Below are 19810 nucleotides of genomic sequence, written 5' to 3'. Positions count from 1 at the left end.
AGGTAGCAGGATCAATTCCCGCATCCTCCAGGTGTGTGCTTAGAGCTTGATGTGCCAAAAGGTGTCCTTTAGCCTGTGGTCACGCCTTGCATGGAGAGCATTGTGCAGCTGTCAAGCGTTTCGCAGCCACGCCCCCTTTTCATCTTCTCTCTGGCTTAAGCGTCTCCGCCACTCTCTCTTGACATTTCATGTCAGCTTGTCAGAAGTCCGAGTGACAATTTTAATGGCTGAGTGAGGGCACGATGCTGAAGCAGAGAGGCCACTTCAGCCAGAGAGACTTGTGCTAGGTGAGATCTGAAAGACGGACTCACAACAGAAACAGACCAAAAATGTATCGGTGAGATCAAAAGGCAAATGCAACATTCAGCAGAGGGCGTCTAAAGATTAGGGAACGGGCGACTGAAATCCATGTGAGGCAAACTTTCCGGTGTGTGTCCTGCAGCTGGGTTTGTTGGCGTAATTGGTAGTGCGTCAGTCTCGTCATCTGAAGGGCCTGAGTTTGATGCTCACACGGGGCAGGGCTGCTTCCTCTCTTGCTCTTTTCAAACACTTGCGGCAACTGTTCGCTCATAACCACGTCTGGAATGCGTGACCTTTACACGGGCGAGAAGCAACGCCGCATCCCTTTTCTAAAGAACATTCACATTCAGAAATAAGTCAAGAAATTTGCCATTACTTTCGCTCGCACTGCTGTCAGCCTGCCCATGTTGCCAAAGAAAGATTCACTCGGCGTCAACATGACAGAACAGCGATCACTTGAAAACAATGTTCCACACTCCGTAAGCAAGAACTTCAGTGTTTGCAGTCACCCGATATGCCGATAGTCAAAGGAGCGCAAAACACGAAGCGTCAAAAGACAAGATGAGTTGATGGAAAGAGCGTTGAATTGATGAGCACAAAAGTTCAGCTCGTACAATAGGCAACGAAGGTCCCAGCGTCGTCATCGCACTTGAAAGGACTGCCTTGCAGACCAAGGGCAGTGGGCGGTGCCCGGTAAGAGGGGCAGAGGCGGTAAGACATGATGCCGAGAAGCATGAATTGAGGGGGATGAGCTCAAATGGTAGAGCGCTCGCTTAGCATGCGAGAGGTAGCGAGATTGATGCCCGCATCCTCCAGGTCTGAGTTTAGAGCTCCAGGAGCCTGGTGCTCTCATTTAGCCTCTGTGACTTCTGACAGGTGCTCCTCCGTTGCGGAGAGAATGTCCTTCAATTGTCAAGCGTTGAAGGGCCACACCTCCTTCCCAACCTCAGTCTGCACTGAGTGCGTCTCCGGCATTTTCTCGTCCAATTTGTCAGCTTAGCAAGTGAAAAGTATATCCGAGTGAAAACAGTGCTGATAATACTCTCAGGAATTGTTAGAAGACGTGCTTTTGATCATCGATTGCTTAACAATCACATTCGTTCGACTTGAGCAATCAAGCTCGTAGTTTTCCTTCAAATCTTGAAAGCTCTCAGTGAGAACATCATAGGCTGCAGGACGCCCCGTAACTTGATTACTTCAACAGAAAGAAGAGCAGACAGCTCCACAAATATGCGAGGCGCAGAGAGCGCAAGGAGAGCCGCACACGTTTCGGTGGCTGAGAGAGGGCAGTTTTTGCTTCTGCATATCCCAAGTAAGGACGCATGACAACAAGCGATCGCGGTGCTCATCTACGACATAGTGGTGATGAGTTTTCAGTACGTGTTCTTTAGAACGAGCAATGAGGTTGCCGCCTCGGACAGCTGACTGCACGCTCTCATTGTGCCACGTGATGAGAATTCACCAGGCTCGTTCAGTCATTAGTCACATTCCATCGTTTGCCATAAGCAGACGCTGCGAAGTGATGTGGATATCAGTTCCCAGTCTTGTGGAAGAGGAGGAAAAGAGCACACAAGGGCTCGTCCGGGAGTTGAACCCGGGACCTCTCGCACCCTAAGCGAGAATCATACCACTAGACCAACGAGCCACAGCAGCACTTTCCATTTCAATCTGTCGCGAGCTTGAGGATGGGGGAGAGGCGTCATTCGCTCCTCCAGTCAGACCTTCATCAATAAGTCAAGAAAGCCGCAATTACACGACTGCCTTGTAGACGAAGGGCAGTGAACTGTGCCCGGTAAGAGGGGAACAAGCGGCACTAGGTGACGCCGAGGCATAAGCCCCAGCGAGGGGGGTTGGTTTGTATGGTACAGCGCTTGCTTTGCATGTGGGAGGTAGCAGGATCAATTCTCGCATCCTCCAGGTGTGTGCTTAGAGCTTGATGTGCCAAAAGGTGTCCTTTAGCCTGTGGTCACGCCTTGCATGGAGAGCATCGTGCAGCTATCAAGCGTTTCGCAGCCACGCCCCCTTTTCATCTTCTCTCTGGCTTAAGCGTCTCCGCCACTCTCTCTTGACATTTCATGTCAGCTTGTCAGAAGTCCGAGTGAAATTTTAATGGCTGTGTGAGGGCACGTTGCTGAAGCAGAGAGGCCACTTCAGCCAGAGAGACTTGTGCTAGGTGAGATCTGAAAGACGGACTCACAACAGAAACAGACCAAAAATGTATCGGTGAGATCAAAAGGCAAATGCAACATTCAGCAGAGGGCGTCTAAAGATTAGGGAACGGGCGACTGAAATCCATGTGAGGCAAACTTTCCGGTGTGTGTCCTGCAGCTGGGTTTGTTGGCGTAATTGGTAGTGCGTCAGTCTCGTCATCTGAAGGGCCTGAGTTTGATGCTCACACGGGGCAGGGCTGCTTCCTCTCTTGCTCTTTTCAAACACTTGCGGCAACTGTTCGCTCATAACCACGTCTGGAATGCGTGACCTTTACACGGGCGAGAAGCAACGCCGCATCCCTTTTCTAAAGAACATTCACATTCAGAAATAAGTCAAGAAATTTGCCATTACTTTCGCTCGCACTGCTGTCAGCCTGCCCATGTTGCCAAAGAAAGATTCACTCGGCGTCAACATGACAGAACAGCGATCACTTGAAAACAATGTTCCACACTCCGTAAGCAAGAACTTCAGTGTTTGCAGTCACCCGATATGCCGATAGTCAAAGGAGCGCAAAACACGAAGCGTCAAAAGACAAGATGAGTTGATGGAAAGAGCGTTGAATTGATGAGCACAAAAGTTCAGCTCGTACAATAGGCAACGAAGGTCCCAGCGTCGTCATCGCACTTGAAAGGACTGCCTTGCAGACCAAGGGCAGTGGGCGGTGCCCGGTAAGAGGGGCAGAGGCGGTAAGACATGATGCCGAGAAGCATGAATTGAGGGGGATGAGCTCAAATGGTAGAGCGCTCGCTTAGCATGCGAGAGGTAGCGGGATTGATGCCCGCATCCTCCAGGTCTGAGTTTAGAGCTCCAGGAGCCTGGTGCTCTCATTTAGCCTCTGTGACTTCTGACAGGTGCTCCTCCGTTGCGGAGAGAATGTCCTTCAATTGTCAAGCGTTGAAGGGCCACACCTCCTTCCCAACCTCAGTCTGCACTGAGTGCGTCTCCGGCATTTTCTCGTCCAATTTGTCAGCTTAGCAAGTGAAAAGTATATCCGAGTGAAAACAGTGCTGATAATACTCTCAGGAATTGTTAGAAGACGTGCTTTTGATCATCGATTGCTTAACAATCACATTCGTTCGACTTGAGCAATCAAGCTCGTAGTTTTCCTTCAAATCTTGAAAGCTCTCAGTGAGAACATCATAGGCTGCAGGACGCCCCGTAACTTGATTACTTCAACAGAAAGAAGAGCAGACAGCTCCACAAATATGCGAGGCGCAGAGAGCGCAAGGCGAGCCGCACACGTTTCGGTGGCTGAGAGAGGGCAGTTTTTGCTTCTGCATTTCCCAAGTAAGGACGCATGACAACAAGCGATCGCGGTGCTCATCTACGACATAGTGGTGATGAGTTTTCAGTACGTGTTCTTTTGAACGAGCAATGAGGTTGCCGCCTCGGACAGCTGACTGCACGCTCTCATTGTGCCACGTGATGAGAATTCACCAGGCTCGTTCAGTCATTAGTCACATTCCATCGTTTGCCATAAGCAGACGCTGCGAAGTGATGTGGATATCAGTTCCCAGTCTTGTGGAAGAGGAGGAAAAGAGCACACAAGGGCTCGTCCGGGAGTTGAACCCGGGACCTCTCGCACCCTAAGCGAGAATCATACCACTAGACCAACGAGCCACAGCAGCACTTTCCATTTCAATCTGTCGCGAGCTTGAGGATGGGGGAGAGGCGTCATTCGCTCCTCCAGTCAGACCTTCATCAATAAGTCAAGAAAGCCGCAATTACACGACTGCCTTGTAGACGAAGGGCAGTGAACTGTGCCCGGTAAGAGGGGAACAAGCGGCACTAGGTGACGCCGAGGCATAAGCCCCAGCGAGGGGGGTTGGTTTGTATGGTACAGCGTTTGCTTTGCATGTGGGAGGTAGCAGGATCAATTCCCGCATCCTCCAGGTGTGTGCTTAGAGCTTGATGTGCCAAAAGGTGTCCTTTAGCCTGTGGTCACGCCTTGCATGGAGAGCATTGTGCAGCTGTCAAGCGTTTCGCAGCCACGCCCCCTTTTCATCTTCTCTCTGGCTTAAGCGTCTCCGCCACTCTCTCTTGACATTTCATGTCAGCTTGTCAGAAGTCCGAGTGACAATTTTAATGGCTGAGTGAGGGCACGATGCTGAAGCAGAGAGGCCACTTCAGCCAGAGAGACTTGTGCTAGGTGAGATCTGAAAGACGGACTCACAACAGAAACAGACCAAAAATGTATCGGTGAGATCAAAAGGCAAATGCAACATTCAGCAGAGGGCGTCTAAAGATTAGGGAACGGGCGACTGAAATCCATGTGAGGCAAACTTTCCGGTGTGTGTCCTGCAGCTGGGTTTGTTGGCGTAATTGGTAGTGCGTCAGTCTCGTCATCTGAAGGGCCTGAGTTTGATGCTCACACGGGGCAGGGCTGCTTCCTCTCTTGCTCTTTTCAAACACTTGCGGCAACTGTTCGCTCATAACCACGTCTGGAATGCGTGACCTTTACACGGGCGAGAAGCAACGCCGCATCCCTTTTCTAAAGAACATTCACATTCAGAAATAAGTCAAGAAATTTGCCATTACTTGCGCTCGCACTGCTGTCAGCCTGCCCATGTTGCCAAAGAAAGATTCACTCGGCGTCAACATGACAGAACAGCGATCACTTGAAAACAATGTTCCACACTCCGTAAGCAAGAACTTCAGTGTTTGCAGTCACCCGATATGCCGATAGTCAAAGGAGCGCAAAACACGAAGCGTCAAAAGACAAGATGAGTTGATGGAAAGAGCGTTGAATTGATGAGCACAAAAGTTCAGCTCGTACAATAGGCAACGAAGGTCCCAGCGTCGTCATCGCACTTGAAAGGACTGCCTTGCAGACCAAGGGCAGTGGGCGGTGCCCGGTAAGAGGGGCAGAGGCGGTAAGACATGATGCCGAGAAGCATGAATTGAGGGGGATGAGCTCAAATGGTAGAGCGCTCGCTTAGCATGCGAGAGGTAGCGAGATTGATGCCCGCATCCTCCAGGTCTGAGTTTAGAGCTCCAGGAGCCTGGTGCTCTCATTTAGCCTCTGTGACTTCTGACAGGTGCTCCTCCGTTGCGGAGAGAATGTCCTTCAATTGTCAAGCGTTGAAGGGCCACACCTCCTTCCCAACCTCAGTCTGCACTGAGTGCGTCTCCGGCATTTTCTCGTCCAATTTGTCAGCTTAGCAAGTGAAAAGTATATCCGAGTGAAAACAGTGCTGATAATACTCTCAGGAATTGTTAGAAGACGTGCTTTTGATCATCGATTGCTTAACAATCACATTCGTTCGACTTGAGCAATCAAGCTCGTAGTTTTCCTTCAAATCTTGAAAGCTCTCAGTGAGAACATCATAGGCTGCAGGACGCCCCGTAACTTGATTACTTCAACAGAAAGAAGAGCAGACAGCTCCACAAATATGCGAGGCGCAGAGAGCGCAAGGAGAGCCGCACACGTTTCGGTGGCTGAGAGAGGGCAGTTTTTGCTTCTGCTTATCCCAAGTAAGGACGCATGACAACAAGCGATCGCGGTGCTCATCTACGACATAGTGGTGATGAGTTTTCAGTACGTGTTCTTTAGAACGAGCAATGAGGTTGCCGCCTCGGACAGCTGACTGCACGCTCTCATTGTGCCACGTGATGAGAATTCACCAGGCTCGTTCAGTCATTAGTCACATTCCATCGTTTGCCATAAGCAGACGCTGCGAAGTGATGTGGATATCAGTTCCCAGTCTTGTGGAAGAGGAGGAAAAGAGCACACAAGGGCTCGTCCGGGAGTTGAACCCGGGACCTCTCGCACCCTAAGCGAGAATCATACCACTAGACCAACGAGCCACAGCAGCACTTTCCATTTCAATCTGTCGCGAGCTTGAGGATGGGGGAGAGGCGTCATTCGCTCCTCCAGTCAGACCTTCATCAATAAGTCAAGAAAGCCGCAATTACACGACTGTCTTGTAGACGAAGGGCAGTGAACTGTGCCCGGTAAGAGGGGAACAAGCGGCACTAGGTGACGCCGAGGCATAAGCCCCAGCGAGGGGGGTTGGTTTGTATGGTACAGCGCTTGCTTTGCATGTGGGAGGTAGCAGGATCAATTCTCGCATCCTCCAGGTGTGTGCTTAGAGCTTGATGTGCCAAAAGGTGTCCTTTAGCCTGTGGTCACGCCTTGCATGGAGAGCATCGTGCAGCTATCAAGCGTTTCGCAGCCACGCCCCCTTTTCATCTTCTCTCTGGCTTAAGCGTCTCCGCCACTCTCTCTTGACATTTCATGTCAGCTTGTCAGAAGTCCGAGTGAAATTTTAATGGCTGAGTGAGGGCACGTTGCTGAAGCAGAGAGGCCACTTCAGCCAGAGAGACTTGTGCTAGGTGAGATCTGAAAGACGGACTCACAACAGAAACAGACCAAAAATGTATCGGTGAGATCAAAAGGCAAATGCAACATTCAGCAGAGGGCGTCTAAAGATTAGGGAACGGGCGACTGAAATCCATGTGAGGCAAACTTTCCGGTGTGTGTCCTGCAGCTGGGTTTGTTGGCGTAATTGGTAGTGCGTCAGTCTCGTCATCTGAAGGGCCTGAGTTTGATGCTCACACGGGGCAGGGCTGCTTCCTCTCTTGCTCTTTTCAAACACTTGCGGCAACTGTTCGCTCATAACCACGTCTGGAATGCGTGACCTTTACACGGGCGAGAAGCAACGCCGCATCCCTTTTCTAAAGAACATTCACATTCAGAAATAAGTCAAGAAATTTGCCATTACTTTCGCTCGCACTGCTGTCAGCCTGCCCATGTTGCCAAAGAAAGATTCACTCGGCGTCAACATGACAGAACAGCGATCACTTGAAAACAATGTTCCACACTCCGTAAGCAAGAACTTCAGTGTTTGCAGTCACCCGATATGCCGATAGTCAAAGGAGCGCAAAACACGAAGCGTCAAAAGACAAGATGAGTTGATGGAAAGAGCGTTGAATTGATGAGCACAAAAGTTCAGCTCGTACAATAGGCAACGAAGGTCCCAGCGTCGTCATCGCACTTGAAAGGACTGCCTTGCAGACCAAGGGCAGTGGGCGGTGCCCGGTAAGAGGGGCAGAGGCGGTAAGACATGATGCCGAGAAGCATGAATTGAGGGGGATGAGCTCAAATGGTAGAGCGCTCGCTTAGCATGCGAGAGGTAGCGGGATTGATGCCCGCATCCTCCAGGTCTGAGTTTAGAGCTCCAGGAGCCTGGTGCTCTCATTTAGCCTCTGTGACTTCTGACAGGTGCTCCTCCGTTGCGGAGAGAATGTCCTTCAATTGTCAAGCGTTGAAGGGCCACACCTCCTTCCCAACCTCAGTCTGCACTGAGTGCGTCTCCGGCATTTTCTCGTCCAATTTGTCAGCTTAGCAAGTGAAAAGTATATCCGAGTGAAAACAGTGCTGATAATACTCTCAGGAATTGTTAGAAGACGTGCTTTTGATCATCGATTGCTTAACAATCACATTCGTTCGACTTGAGCAATCAAGCTCGTAGTTTTCCTTCAAATCTTGAAAGCTCTCAGTGAGAACATCATAGGCTGCAGGACGCCCCGTAACTTGATTACTTCAACAGAAAGAAGAGCAGACAGCTCCACAAATATGCGAGGCGCAGAGAGCGCAAGGCGAGCCGCACACGTTTCGGTGGCTGAGAGAGGGCAGTTTTTGCTTCTGCATTTCCCAAGTAAGGACGCATGACAACAAGCGATCGCGGTGCTCATCTACGACATAGTGGTGATGAGTTTTCAGTACGTGTTCTTTTGAACGAGCAATGAGGTTGCCGCCTCGGACAGCTGACTGCACGCTCTCATTGTGCCACGTGATGAGAATTCACCAGGCTCGTTCAGTCATTAGTCACATTCCATCGTTTGCCATAAGCAGACGCTGCGAAGTGATGTGGATATCAGTTCCCAGTCTTGTGGAAGAGGAGGAGAAGAGCACACAAGGGCTCGTCCGGGAGTTGAACCCGGGACCTCTCGCACCCTAAGCGAGAATCATACCACTAGACCAACGAGCCACAGCAGCACTTTCCATTTCAATCTGTCGCGAGCTTGAGGATGGGGGAGAGGCGTCATTCGCTCCTCCAGTCAGACCTTCATCAATAAGTCAAGAAAGCCGCAATTACATGACTGCCTTGTAGACGAAGGGCAGTGAACTGTGCCCGGTAAGAGGGGAACAAGCTGCACTAGGTGACGCCGAGGCATAAGCCCCAGCGAGGGGGGTTGGTTTGTATGGTACAGCGTTTGCTTTGCATGTGGGAGGTAGCAGGATCAATTCCCGCATCCTCCAGGTGTGTGCTTAGAGCTTGATGTGCCAAAAGGTGTCCTTTAGCCTGTGGTCACGCCTTGCATGGAGAGCATTGTGCAGCTGTCAAGCGTTTCGCAGCCACGCCCCCTTTTCATCTTCTCTCTGGCTTAAGCGTCTCCGCCACTCTCTCTTGACATTTCATGTCAGCTTGTCAGAAGTCCGAGTGACAATTTTAATGGCTGAGTGAGGGCACGATGCTGAAGCAGAGAGGCCACTTCAGCCAGAGAGACTTGTGCTAGGTGAGATCTGAAAGACGGACTCACAACAGAAACAGACCAAAAATGTATCGGTGAGATCAAAAGGCAAATGCAACATTCAGCAGAGGGCGTCTAAAGATTAGGGAACGGGCGACTGAAATCCATGTGAGGCAAACTTTCCGGTGTGTGTCCTGCAGCTGGGTTTGTTGGCGTAATTGGTAGTGCGTCAGTCTCGTCATCTGAAGGGCCTGAGTTTGATGCTCACACGGGGCAGGGCTGCTTCCTCTCTTGCTCTTTTCAAACACTTGCGGCAACTGTTCGCTCATAACCACGTCTGGAATGCGTGACCTTTACACGGGCGAGAAGCAACGCCGCATCCCTTTTCTAAAGAACATTCACATTCAGAAATAAGTCAAGAAATTTGCCATTACTTGCGCTCGCACTGCTGTCAGCCTGCCCATGTTGCCAAAGAAAGATTCACTCGGCGTCAACATGACAGAACAGCGATCACTTGAAAACAATGTTCCACACTCCGTAAGCAAGAACTTCAGTGTTTGCAGTCACCCGATATGCCGATAGTCAAAGGAGCGCAAAACACGAAGCGTCAAAAGACAAGATGAGTTGATGGAAAGAGCGTTGAATTGATGAGCACAAAAGTTCAGCTCGTACAATAGGCAACGAAGGTCCCAGCGTCGTCATCGCACTTGAAAGGACTGCCTTGCAGACCAAGGGCAGTGGGCGGTGCCCGGTAAGAGGGGCAGAGGCGGTAAGACATGATGCCGAGAAGCATGAATTGAGGGGGATGAGCTCAAATGGTAGAGCGCTCGCTTAGCATGCGAGAGGTAGCGGGATTGATGCCCGCATCCTCCAGGTCTGAGTTTAGAGCTCCAGGAGCCTGGTGCTCTCATTTAGCCTCTGTGACTTCTGACAGGTGCTCCTCCGTTGCGGAGAGAATGTCCTTCAGTTGTCAAGCGTTGAAGGGCCACACCTCCTTCCCAACCTCAGTCTGCACTGAGTGCGTCTCCGGCATTTTCTCGTCCAATTTGTCAGCTTAGCAAGTGAAAAGTATATCCGAGTGAAAACAGTGCTGATAATACTCTCAGGAATTGTTAGAAGACGTGCTTTTGATCATCGATTGCTTAACAATCACATTCGTTCGACTTGAGCAATCAAGCTCGTAGTTTTCCTTCAAATCTTGAAAGCTCTCAGTGAGAACATCATAGGCTGCAGGACGCCCCGTAACTTGATTACTTCAACAGAAAGAAGAGCAGACAGCTCCACAAATATGCGAGGCGCAGAGAGCGCAAGGCGAGCCGCACACGTTTCGGTGGCTGAGAGAGGGCAGTTTTTGCTTCTGCATTTCCCAAGTAAGGACGCATGACAACAAGCGATCGCGGTGCTCATCTACGACATAGTGGTGATGAGTTTTCAGTACGTGTTCTTTTGAACGAGCAATGAGGTTGCCGCCTCGGACAGCTGACTGCACGCTCTCATTGTGCCACGTGATGAGAATTCACCAGGCTCGTTCAGTCATTAGTCACATTCCATCGTTTGCCATAAGCAGACGCTGCGAAGTGATGTGGATATCAGTTCCCAGTCTTGTGGAAGAGGAGGAAAAGAGCACACAAGGGCTCGTCCGGGAGTTGAACCCGGGACCTCTCACACCCTAAGCGAGAATCATACCACTAGACCAACGAGCCACAGCAGCACTTTCCATTTCAATCTGTCGCGAGCTTGAGGATGGGGGAGAGGCGTCATTCGCTCCTCCAGTCAGACCTTCATCAATAAGTCAAGAAAGCCGCAATTACACGACTGCCTTGTAGACGAAGGGCAGTGAACTGTGCCCGGTAAGAGGGGAACAAGCGGCACTAGGTGACGCCGAGGCATAAGCCCCAGCGAGGGGGGTTGGTTTGTATGGTACAGCGTTTGCTTTGCATGTGGGAGGTAGCAGGATCAATTCCCGCATCCTCCAGGTGTGTGCTTAGAGCTTGATGTGCCAAAAGGTGTCCTTTAGCCTGTGGTCACGCCTTGCATGGAGAGCATTGTGCAGCTGTCAAGCGTTTCGCAGCCACGCCCCCTTTTCATCTTCTCTCTGGCTTAAGCGTCTCCGCCACTCTCTCTTGACATTTCATGTCAGCTTGTCAGAAGTCCGAGTGACAATTTTAATGGCTGAGTGAGGGCACGATGCTGAAGCAGAGAGGCCACTTCAGCCAGAGAGACTTGTGCTAGGTGAGATCTGAAAGACGGACTCACAACAGAAACAGACCAAAAATGTATCGGTGAGATCAAAAGGCAAATGCAACATTCAGCAGAGGGCGTCTAAAGATTAGGGAACGGGCGACTGAAATCCATGTGAGGCAAACTTTCCGGTGTGTGTCCTGCAGCTGGGTTTGTTGGCGTAATTGGTAGTGCGTCAGTCTCGTCATCTGAAGGGCCTGAGTTTGATGCTCACACGGGGCAGGGCTGCTTCCTCTCTTGCTCTTTTCAAACACTTGCGGCAACTGTTCGCTCATAACCACGTCTGGAATGCGTGACCTTTACACGGGCGAGAAGCAACGCCGCATCCCTTTTCTAAAGAACATTCACATTCAGAAATAAGTCAAGAAATTTGCCATTACTTGCGCTCGCACTGCTGTCAGCCTGCCCATGTTGCCAAAGAAAGATTCACTCGGCGTCAACATGACAGAACAGCGATCACTTGAAAACAATGTTCCACACTCCGTAAGCAAGAACTTCAGTGTTTGCAGTCACCCGATATGCCGATAGTCAAAGGAGCGCAAAACACGAAGCGTCAAAAGACAAGATGAGTTGATGGAAAGAGCGTTGAATTGATGAGCACAAAAGTTCAGCTCGTACAATAGGCAACGAAGGTCCCAGCGTCGTCATCGCACTTGAAAGGACTGCCTTGCAGACCAAGGGCAGTGGGCGGTGCCCGGTAAGAGGGGCAGAGGCGGTAAGACATGATGCCGAGAAGCATGAATTGAGGGGGATGAGCTCAAATGGTAGAGCGCTCGCTTAGCATGCGAGAGGTAGCGGGATTGATGCCCGCATCCTCCAGGTCTGAGTTTAGAGCTCCAGGAGCCTGGTGCTCTCATTTAGCCTCTGTGACTTCTGACAGGTGCTCCTCCGTTGCGGAGAGAATGTCCTTCAGTTGTCAAGCGTTGAAGGGCCACACCTCCTTCCCAACCTCAGTCTGCACTGAGTGCGTCTCCGGCATTTTCTCGTCCAATTTGTCAGCTTAGCAAGTGAAAAGTATATCCGAGTGAAAACAGTGCTGATAATACTCTCAGGAATTGTTAGAAGACGTGCTTTTGATCATCGATTGCTTAACAATCACATTCGTTCGACTTGAGCAATCAAGCTCGTAGTTTTCCTTCAAATCTTGAAAGCTCTCAGTGAGAACATCATAGGCTGCAGGACGCCCCGTAACTTGATTACTTCAACAGAAAGAAGAGCAGACAGCTCCACAAATATGCGAGGCGCAGAGAGCGCAAGGCGAGCCGCACACGTTTCGGTGGCTGAGAGAGGGCAGTTTTTGCTTCTGCATTTCCCAAGTAAGGACGCATGACAACAAGCGATCGCGGTGCTCATCTACGACATAGTGGTGATGAGTTTTCAGTACGTGTTCTTTTGAACGAGCAATGAGGTTGCCGCCTCGGACAGCTGACTGCACGCTCTCATTGTGCCACGTGATGAGAATTCACCAGGCTCGTTCAGTCATTAGTCACATTCCATCGTTTGCCATAAGCAGACGCTGCGAAGTGATGTGGATATCAGTTCCCAGTCTTGTGGAAGAGGAGGAAAAGAGCACACAAGGGCTCGTCCGGGAGTTGAACCCGGGACCTCTCGCACCCTAAGCGAGAATCATACCACTAGACCAACGAGCCACAGCAGCACTTTCCATTTCAATCTGTCGCGAGCTTGAGGATGGGGGAGAGGCGTCATTCGCTCCTCCAGTCAGACCTTCATCAATAAGTCAAGAAAGCCGCAATTACACGACTGCCTTGTAGACGAAGGGCAGTGAACTGTGCCCGGTAAGAGGGGAACAAGCGGCACTAGGTGACGCCGAGGCATAAGCCCCAGCGAGGGGGGTTGGTTTGTATGGTACAGCGTTTGCTTTGCATGTGGGAGGTAGCAGGATCAATTCCCGCATCCTCCAGGTGTGTGCTTAGAGCTTGATGTGCCAAAAGGTGTCCTTTAGCCTGTGGTCACGCCTTGCATGGAGAGCATTGTGCAGCTGTCAAGCGTTTCGCAGCCACGCCCCCTTTTCATCTTCTCTCTGGCTTAAGCGTCTCCGCCACTCTCTCTTGACATTTCATGTCAGCTTGTCAGAAGTCCGAGTGACAATTTTAATGGCTGAGTGAGGGCACGATGCTGAAGCAGAGAGGCCACTTCAGCCAGAGAGACTTGTGCTAGGTGAGATCTGAAAGACGGACTCACAACAGAAACAGACCAAAAATGTATCGGTGAGATCAAAAGGCAAATGCAACATTCAGCAGAGGGCGTCTAAAGATTAGGGAACGGGTGACTGAAATCCATGTGAGGCAAACTTTCCGGTGTGTGTCCTGCAGCTGGGTTTGTTGGCGTAATTGGTAGTGCGTCAGTCTCGTCATCTGAAGGGCCTGAGTTTGATGCTCACACGGGGCAGGGCTGCTTCCTCTCTTGCTCTTTTCAAACACTTGCGGCAACTGTTCGCTCATAACCACGTCTGGAATGCGTGACCTTTACACGGGCGAGAAGCAACGCCGCATCCCTTTTCTAAAGAACATTCACATTCAGAAATAAGTCAAGAAATTTGCCATTACTTGCGCTCGCACTGCTGTCAGCCTGCCCATGTTGCCAAAGAAAGATTCACTCGGCGTCAACATGACAGAACAGCGATCACTTGAAAACAATGTTCCACACTCCGTAAGCAAGAACTTCAGTGTTTGCAGTCACCCGATATGCCGATAGTCAAAGGAGCGCAAAACACGAAGCGTCAAAAGACAAGATGAGTTGATGGAAAGAGCGTTGAATTGATGAGCACAAAAGTTCAGCTCGTACAATAGGCAACGAAGGTCCCAGCGTCGTCATCGCACTTGAAAGGACTGCCTTGCAGACCAAGGGCAGTGGGCGGTGCCCGGTAAGAGGGGCAGAGGCGGTAAGACATGATGCCGAGAAGCATGAATTGAGGGGGATGAGCTCAAATGGTAGAGCGCTCGCTTAGCATGCGAGAGGTAGTGGGATTGATGCCCGCATCCTCCAGGTCTGAGTTTAGAGCTCCAGGAGCCTGGTGCTCTCATTTAGCCTCTGTGACTTCTGACAGGTGCTCCTCCGTTGCGGAGAGAATGTCCTTCAGTTGTCAAGCGTTGAAGGGCCACACCTCCTTCCCAACCTCAGTCTGCACTGAGTGCGTCTCCGGCATTTTCTCGTCCAATTTGTCAGCTTAGCAAGTGAAAAGTATATCCGAGTGAAAACAGTGCTGATAATACTCTCAGGAATTGTTAGAAGACGTGCTTTTGATCATCGATTGCTTAACAATCACATTCGTTCGACTTGAGCAATCAAGCTCGTAGTTTTCCTTCAAATCTTGAAAGCTCTCAGTGAGAACATCATAGGCTGCAGGACGCCCCGTAACTTGATTACTTCAACAGAAAGAAGAGCAGACAGCTCCACAAATATGCGAGGCGCAGAGAGCGCAAGGCGAGCCGCACACGTTTCGGTGGCTGAGAGAGGGCAGTTTTTGCTTCTGCATTTCCCAAGTAAGGACGCATGACAACAAGCGATCGCGGTGCTCATCTACGACATAGTGGTGATGAGTTTTCAGTACGTGTTCTTTTGAACGAGCAATGAGGTTGCCGCCTCGGACAGCTGACTACACGCTCTCATTGTGCCACGTGATGAGAATTCACCAGGCTCGTTCAGTCATTAGTCACATTCCATCGTTTGCCATAAGCAGACGCTGCGAAGTGATGTGGATATCAGTTCCCAGTCTTGTGGAAGAGGAGGAAAAGAGCACACAAGGGCTCGTCCGGGAGTTGAACCCGGGACCTCTCGCACCCTAAGCGAGAATCATACCACTAGACCAACGAGCCACAGCTGCACTTTCCATTTCAATCTGTCGCGAGCTTGAGGATGGGGGAGAGGCGTCATTCGCTCGTCCAGTCAGACCTTCATCAATATGTCAAGAAAGCCGCAATTACACGACTGCCTTGTAGACGAAGGGCAGTGAACTGTGCCCGGTAAGAGGGGAACAAGCGGCACTAGGTGACGCCGAGGCATAAGCCCCAGCGAGGGGGGTTGGTTTGTATGGTACAGCGTTTGCTTTGCATGTGGGAGGTAGCAGGATCAATTCCCACATCCTCCAGGTGTGTGCTTAGAGCTTGATGTGCCAAAAGGTGTCCTATAGCCTGTGGTCACGCCTTGCATGGAGAGCATTGTGCAGCTGTCAAGCGTTTCGCAGCCACGCCCCCTTTTCATCTTCTCTCTGGCTTAAGCGTCTCCGCCACTCTCTCTTGACATTTCATGTCAGCTTGTCAGAAGTCCGAGTGACAATTTTAATGGCTGAGTGAGGGCACGATGCTGAAGCAGAGAGGCCACTTCAGCCAGAGAGACTTGTGCTAGGTGAGATCTGAAAGACGGACTCACAACAGAAACAGACCAAAAATGTATCGGTGAGATCAAAAGGCAAATGCAACATTCAGCAGAGGGCGTCTAAAGATTAGGGAACGGGCGACTGAAATCCATGTGAGGCAAACTTTCCGGTGTGTGTCCTGCAGCTGGGTTTGTTGGCGTAATTGGTAGTGCGTCAGTCTCGTCATCTGAAGGGCCTGAGTTTGATCCTCACACGGGGCAGGGCTGCTTCCTCTCTTGCTCTTTTCAAACACTTGCGGCAACTGTTCGCTCATAACCACGTCTGGAATGCGTGACCTTTACACGGGCGAGAAGCAACGCCGCATCCCTTTTCTAAAGAACATTCACATTCAGAAATAAGTCAAGAAATTTGCCATTACTTTCGCTCGCACTGCTGTCAGCCTGCCCATGTTGCCAAAGAAAGATTCACTCGGCGTCAACATGACAGAACAGCGATCACTTGAAAACAATGTTCCACACTCCGTAAGCAAGAACTTCAGTGTTTGCAGTCACCCGATATGCCGATAGTCAAAGGAGCGCAAAACACGAAGCGTCAAAAGACAAGATGAGTTGATGGAAAGAGCGTTGAATTGATGAGCACAAAAGTTCAGCTCGTACAATAGGCAACGAAGGTCCCAGCGTCGTCATCGCACTTGAAAGGACTGCCTTGCAGACCAAGGGCAGTGGGCGGTGCCCGGTAAGAGGGGCAGAGGCGGTAAGACATGATGCCGAGAAGCATGAATTGAGGGGGATGAGCTCAAATGGTAGAGCGCTCGCTTAGCATGCGAGAGGTAGCGGGATTGATGCCCGCATCCTCCAGGTCTGAGTTTAGAGCTCCAGGAGCCTGGTGCTCTCATTTAGCCTCTGTGACTTCTGACAGGTGCTCCTCCGTTGCGGAGAGAATGTCCTTCAGTTGTCAAGCGTTGAAGGGCCACACCTCCTTCCCAACCTCAGTCTGCACTGAGTGCGTCTCCGGCATTTTCTCGTCCAATTTGTCAGCTTAGCAAGTGAAAAGTATATCCGAGTGAAAACAGTGCTGATAATACTCTCAGGAATTGTTAGAAGACGTGCTTTTGATCATCGATTGCTTAACAATCACATTCGTTCGACTTGAGCAATCAAGCTCGTAGTTTTCCTTCAAATCTTGAAAGCTCTCAGTGAGAACATCATAGGCTGCAGGACGCCCCGTAACTTGATTACTTCAACAGAAAGAAGAGCAGACAGCTCCACAAATATGCGAGGCGCAGAGAGCGCAAGGCGAGCCGCACACGTTTCGGTGGCTGAGAGAGGGCAGTTTTTGCTTCTGCATTTCCCAAGTAAGGACGCATGACAACAAGCGATCGCGGTGCTCATCTACGACATAGTGGTGATGAGTTTTCAGTACGTGTTCTTTTGAACGAGCAATGAGGTTGCCGCCTCGGACAGCTGACTGCACGCTCTCATTGTGCCACGTGATGAGAATTCACCAGGCTCGTTCAGTCATTAGTCACATTCCATCGTTTGCCATAAGCAGACGCTGCGAAGTGATGTGGATATCAGTTCCCAGTCTTGTGGAAGAGGAGGAAAAGAGCACACAAGGGCTCGTCCGGGAGTTGAACCCGGGACCTCTCGCACCCTAAGCGAGAATCATACCACTAGACCAACGAGCCACAGCAGCGCTTTCCATTTCAATCTGTCGCGAGCTTGAGGATGGGGGAGAGGCGTCATTCGCTCCTCCAGTCAGACCTTCATCAATAAGTCAAGAAAGCCGCAATTACACGACTGCCTTGTAGACGAAGGGCAGTGAACTGTGCCCGGTAAGAGGGGAACAAGCGGCACTAGGTGACGCCGAGGCATAAGCCCCAGCGAGGGGGGTTGGTTTGTATGGTACAGCGTTTGCTTTGCATGTGGGAGGTAGCAGGATCAATTCCCGCATCCTCCAGGTGTGTGCTTAGAGCTTGATGTGCCAAAAGGTGTCCTTTAGCCTGTGGTCACGCCTTGCATGGAGAGCATTGTGCAGCTGTCAAGCGTTTCGCAGCCACGCCCCCTTTTCATCTTCTCTCTGGCTTAAGCGTCTCCGCCACTCTCTCTTGACATTTCATGTCAGCTTGTCAGAAGTCCGAGTGACAATTTTAATGGCTGAGTGAGGGCACGATGCTGAAGCAGAGAGGCCACTTCAGCCAGAGAGACTTGTGCTAGGTGAGATCTGAAAGACGGACTCACAACAGAAACAGACCAAAAATGTATCGGTGAGATCAAAAGGCAAATGCAACATTCAGCAGAGGGCGTCTAAAGATTAGGGAACGGGCGACTGAAATCCATGTGAGGCAAACTTTCCGGTGTGTGTCCTGCAGCTGGGTTTGTTGGCGTAATTGGTAGTGCGTCAGTCTCGTCATCTGAAGGGCCTGAGTTTGATGCTCACACGGGGCAGGGCTGCTTCCTCTCTTGCTCTTTTCAAACACTTGCGGCAACTGTTCGCTCATAACCACGTCTGGAATGCGTGACCTTTACACGGGCGAGAAGCAACGCCGCATCCCTTTTCTAAAGAACATTCACATTCAGAAATAAGTCAAGAAATTTGCCATTACTTGCGCTCGCACTGCTGTCAGCCTGCCCATGTTGCCAAAGAAAGATTCACTCGGCGTCAACATGACAGAACAGCGATCACTTGAAAACAATGTTCCACACTCCGTAAGCAAGAACTTCAGTGTTTGCAGTCACCCGATATGCCGATAGTCAAAGGAGCGCAAAACACGAAGCGTCAAAAGACAAGATGAGTTGATGGAAAGAGCGTTGAATTGATGAGCACAAAAGTTCAGCTCGTACAATAGGCAACGAAGGTCCCAGCGTCGTCATCGCACTTGAAAGGACTGCCTTGCAGACCAAGGGCAGTGGGCGGTGCCCGGTAAGAGGGGCAGAGGCGGTAAGACATGATGCCGAGAAGCATGAATTGAGGGGGATGAGCTCAAATGGTAGAGCGCTCGCTTAGCATGCGAGAGGTAGCGGGATTGATGCCCGCATCCTCCAGGTCTGAGTTTAGAGCTCCAGGAGCCTGGTGCTCTCATTTAGCCTCTGTGACTTCTGACAGGTGCTCCTCCGTTGCGGAGAGAATTTCCTTCAGTTGTCAAGCGTTGAAGGGCCACACCTCCTTCCCAACCTCAGTCTGCACTGAGTGCGTCTCCGGCATTTTCTCGTCCAATTTGTCAGCTTAGCAAGTGAAAAGTATATCCGAGTGAAAACAGTGCTGATAATACTCTCAGGAATTGTTAGAAGACGTGCTTTTGATCATCGATTGCTTAACAATCACATTCGTTCGACTTGAGCAATCAAGCTCGTAGTTTTCCTTCAAATCTTGAAAGCTCTCAGTGAGAACATCATAGGCTGCAGGACGCCCCGTAACTTGATTACTTCAACAGAAAGAAGAGCAGACAGCTCCACAAATATGCGAGGCGCAGAGAGCGCAAGGCGAGCCGCACACGTTTCGGTGGCTGAGAGAGGGCAGTTTTTGCTTCTGCATTTCCCAAGTAAGGACGCATGACAACAAGCGATCGCGGTGCTCATCTACGACATAGTGGTGATGAGTTTTCAGTACGTGTTCTTTTGAACGAGCAATGAGGTTGCCGCCTCGGACAGCTGACTGCACGCTCTCATTGTGCCACGTGATGAGAATTCACCAGGCTCGTTCAGTCATTAGTCACATTCCATCGTTTGCCATAAGCAGACGCTGCGAAGTGATGTGGATATCAGTTCCCAGTCTTGTGGAAGAGGAGGAAAAGAGCACACAAGGGCTCGTCCGGGAGTTGAACCCGGGACCTCTCGCACCCTAAGCGAGAATCATACCACTAGACCAACGAGCCACAGCAGCACTTTCCATTTCAATCTGTCGCGAGCTTGAGGATGGGGGAGAGGCGTCATTCGCTCCTCCAGTCAGACCTTCATCAATAAGTCAAGAAAGCCGCAATTACACGACTGCCTTGTAGACGAAGGGCAGTGAACTGTGCCCGGTAAGAGGGGAACAAGCGGCACTAGGTGACGCCGAGGCATAAGCCCCAGCGAGGGGGGTTGGTTTGTATGGTACAGCGTTTGCTTTGCATGTGGGAGGTAGCAGGATCAATTCCCGCATCCTCCAGGTGTGTGCTTAGAGCTTGATGTGCCAAAAGGTGTCCTTTAGCCTGTGGTCACGCCTTGCATGGAGAGCATTGTGCAGCTGTCAAGCGTTTCGCAGCCA

General features: G+C 50.7%; 9 non-coding genes across 9 annotated transcripts; all 9 read right to left on the bottom strand.

Annotated features, from left to right (window-relative positions):
• Positions 1-1873: 1873 nt before the first annotated feature.
• Positions 1874-1945, bottom strand: trnap-agg (transfer RNA proline (anticodon AGG)). Its single transcript has one exon. It is a non-coding gene; the product is annotated as a tRNA-Pro (tRNA).
• Positions 1946-4059: 2114 nt separating this feature from the next.
• trnap-agg (transfer RNA proline (anticodon AGG)) lies at positions 4060-4131 on the bottom strand. The gene has a single exon. It is a non-coding gene; the product is annotated as a tRNA-Pro (tRNA).
• Positions 4132-6246: 2115 nt separating this feature from the next.
• On the bottom strand, positions 6247-6318 carry trnap-agg (transfer RNA proline (anticodon AGG)). Its single transcript has one exon. It is a non-coding gene; the product is annotated as a tRNA-Pro (tRNA).
• Positions 6319-8432: 2114 nt separating this feature from the next.
• trnap-agg (transfer RNA proline (anticodon AGG)) lies at positions 8433-8504 on the bottom strand. Its single transcript has one exon. It is a non-coding gene; the product is annotated as a tRNA-Pro (tRNA).
• A 2115-nt stretch (positions 8505-10619) lies between these two features.
• trnap-agg (transfer RNA proline (anticodon AGG)) lies at positions 10620-10691 on the bottom strand. Its single transcript has one exon. It is a non-coding gene; the product is annotated as a tRNA-Pro (tRNA).
• A 2115-nt stretch (positions 10692-12806) lies between these two features.
• On the bottom strand, positions 12807-12878 carry trnap-agg (transfer RNA proline (anticodon AGG)). Its single transcript has one exon. It is a non-coding gene; the product is annotated as a tRNA-Pro (tRNA).
• A 2115-nt stretch (positions 12879-14993) lies between these two features.
• trnap-agg (transfer RNA proline (anticodon AGG)) lies at positions 14994-15065 on the bottom strand. The gene has a single exon. It is a non-coding gene; the product is annotated as a tRNA-Pro (tRNA).
• A 2115-nt stretch (positions 15066-17180) lies between these two features.
• On the bottom strand, positions 17181-17252 carry trnap-agg (transfer RNA proline (anticodon AGG)). Its single transcript has one exon. It is a non-coding gene; the product is annotated as a tRNA-Pro (tRNA).
• Positions 17253-19367: 2115 nt separating this feature from the next.
• On the bottom strand, positions 19368-19439 carry trnap-agg (transfer RNA proline (anticodon AGG)). Its single transcript has one exon. It is a non-coding gene; the product is annotated as a tRNA-Pro (tRNA).
• Positions 19440-19810: the final 371 nt, after the last annotated feature.

Source organism: Lepisosteus platostomus, chromosome 5 (assembly GCF_059453375.1).
Source record: "Lepisosteus platostomus isolate fLepPlt1 chromosome 5, fLepPlt1.hap1, whole genome shotgun sequence".
NCBI classification, from domain to species: Eukaryota; Metazoa; Chordata; class Actinopteri; order Semionotiformes; family Lepisosteidae; genus Lepisosteus; species Lepisosteus platostomus.
The sequence above is the reverse complement of the archived record's forward strand: the minus strand, read 5'-3'. Positions and strand labels throughout refer to the sequence as shown.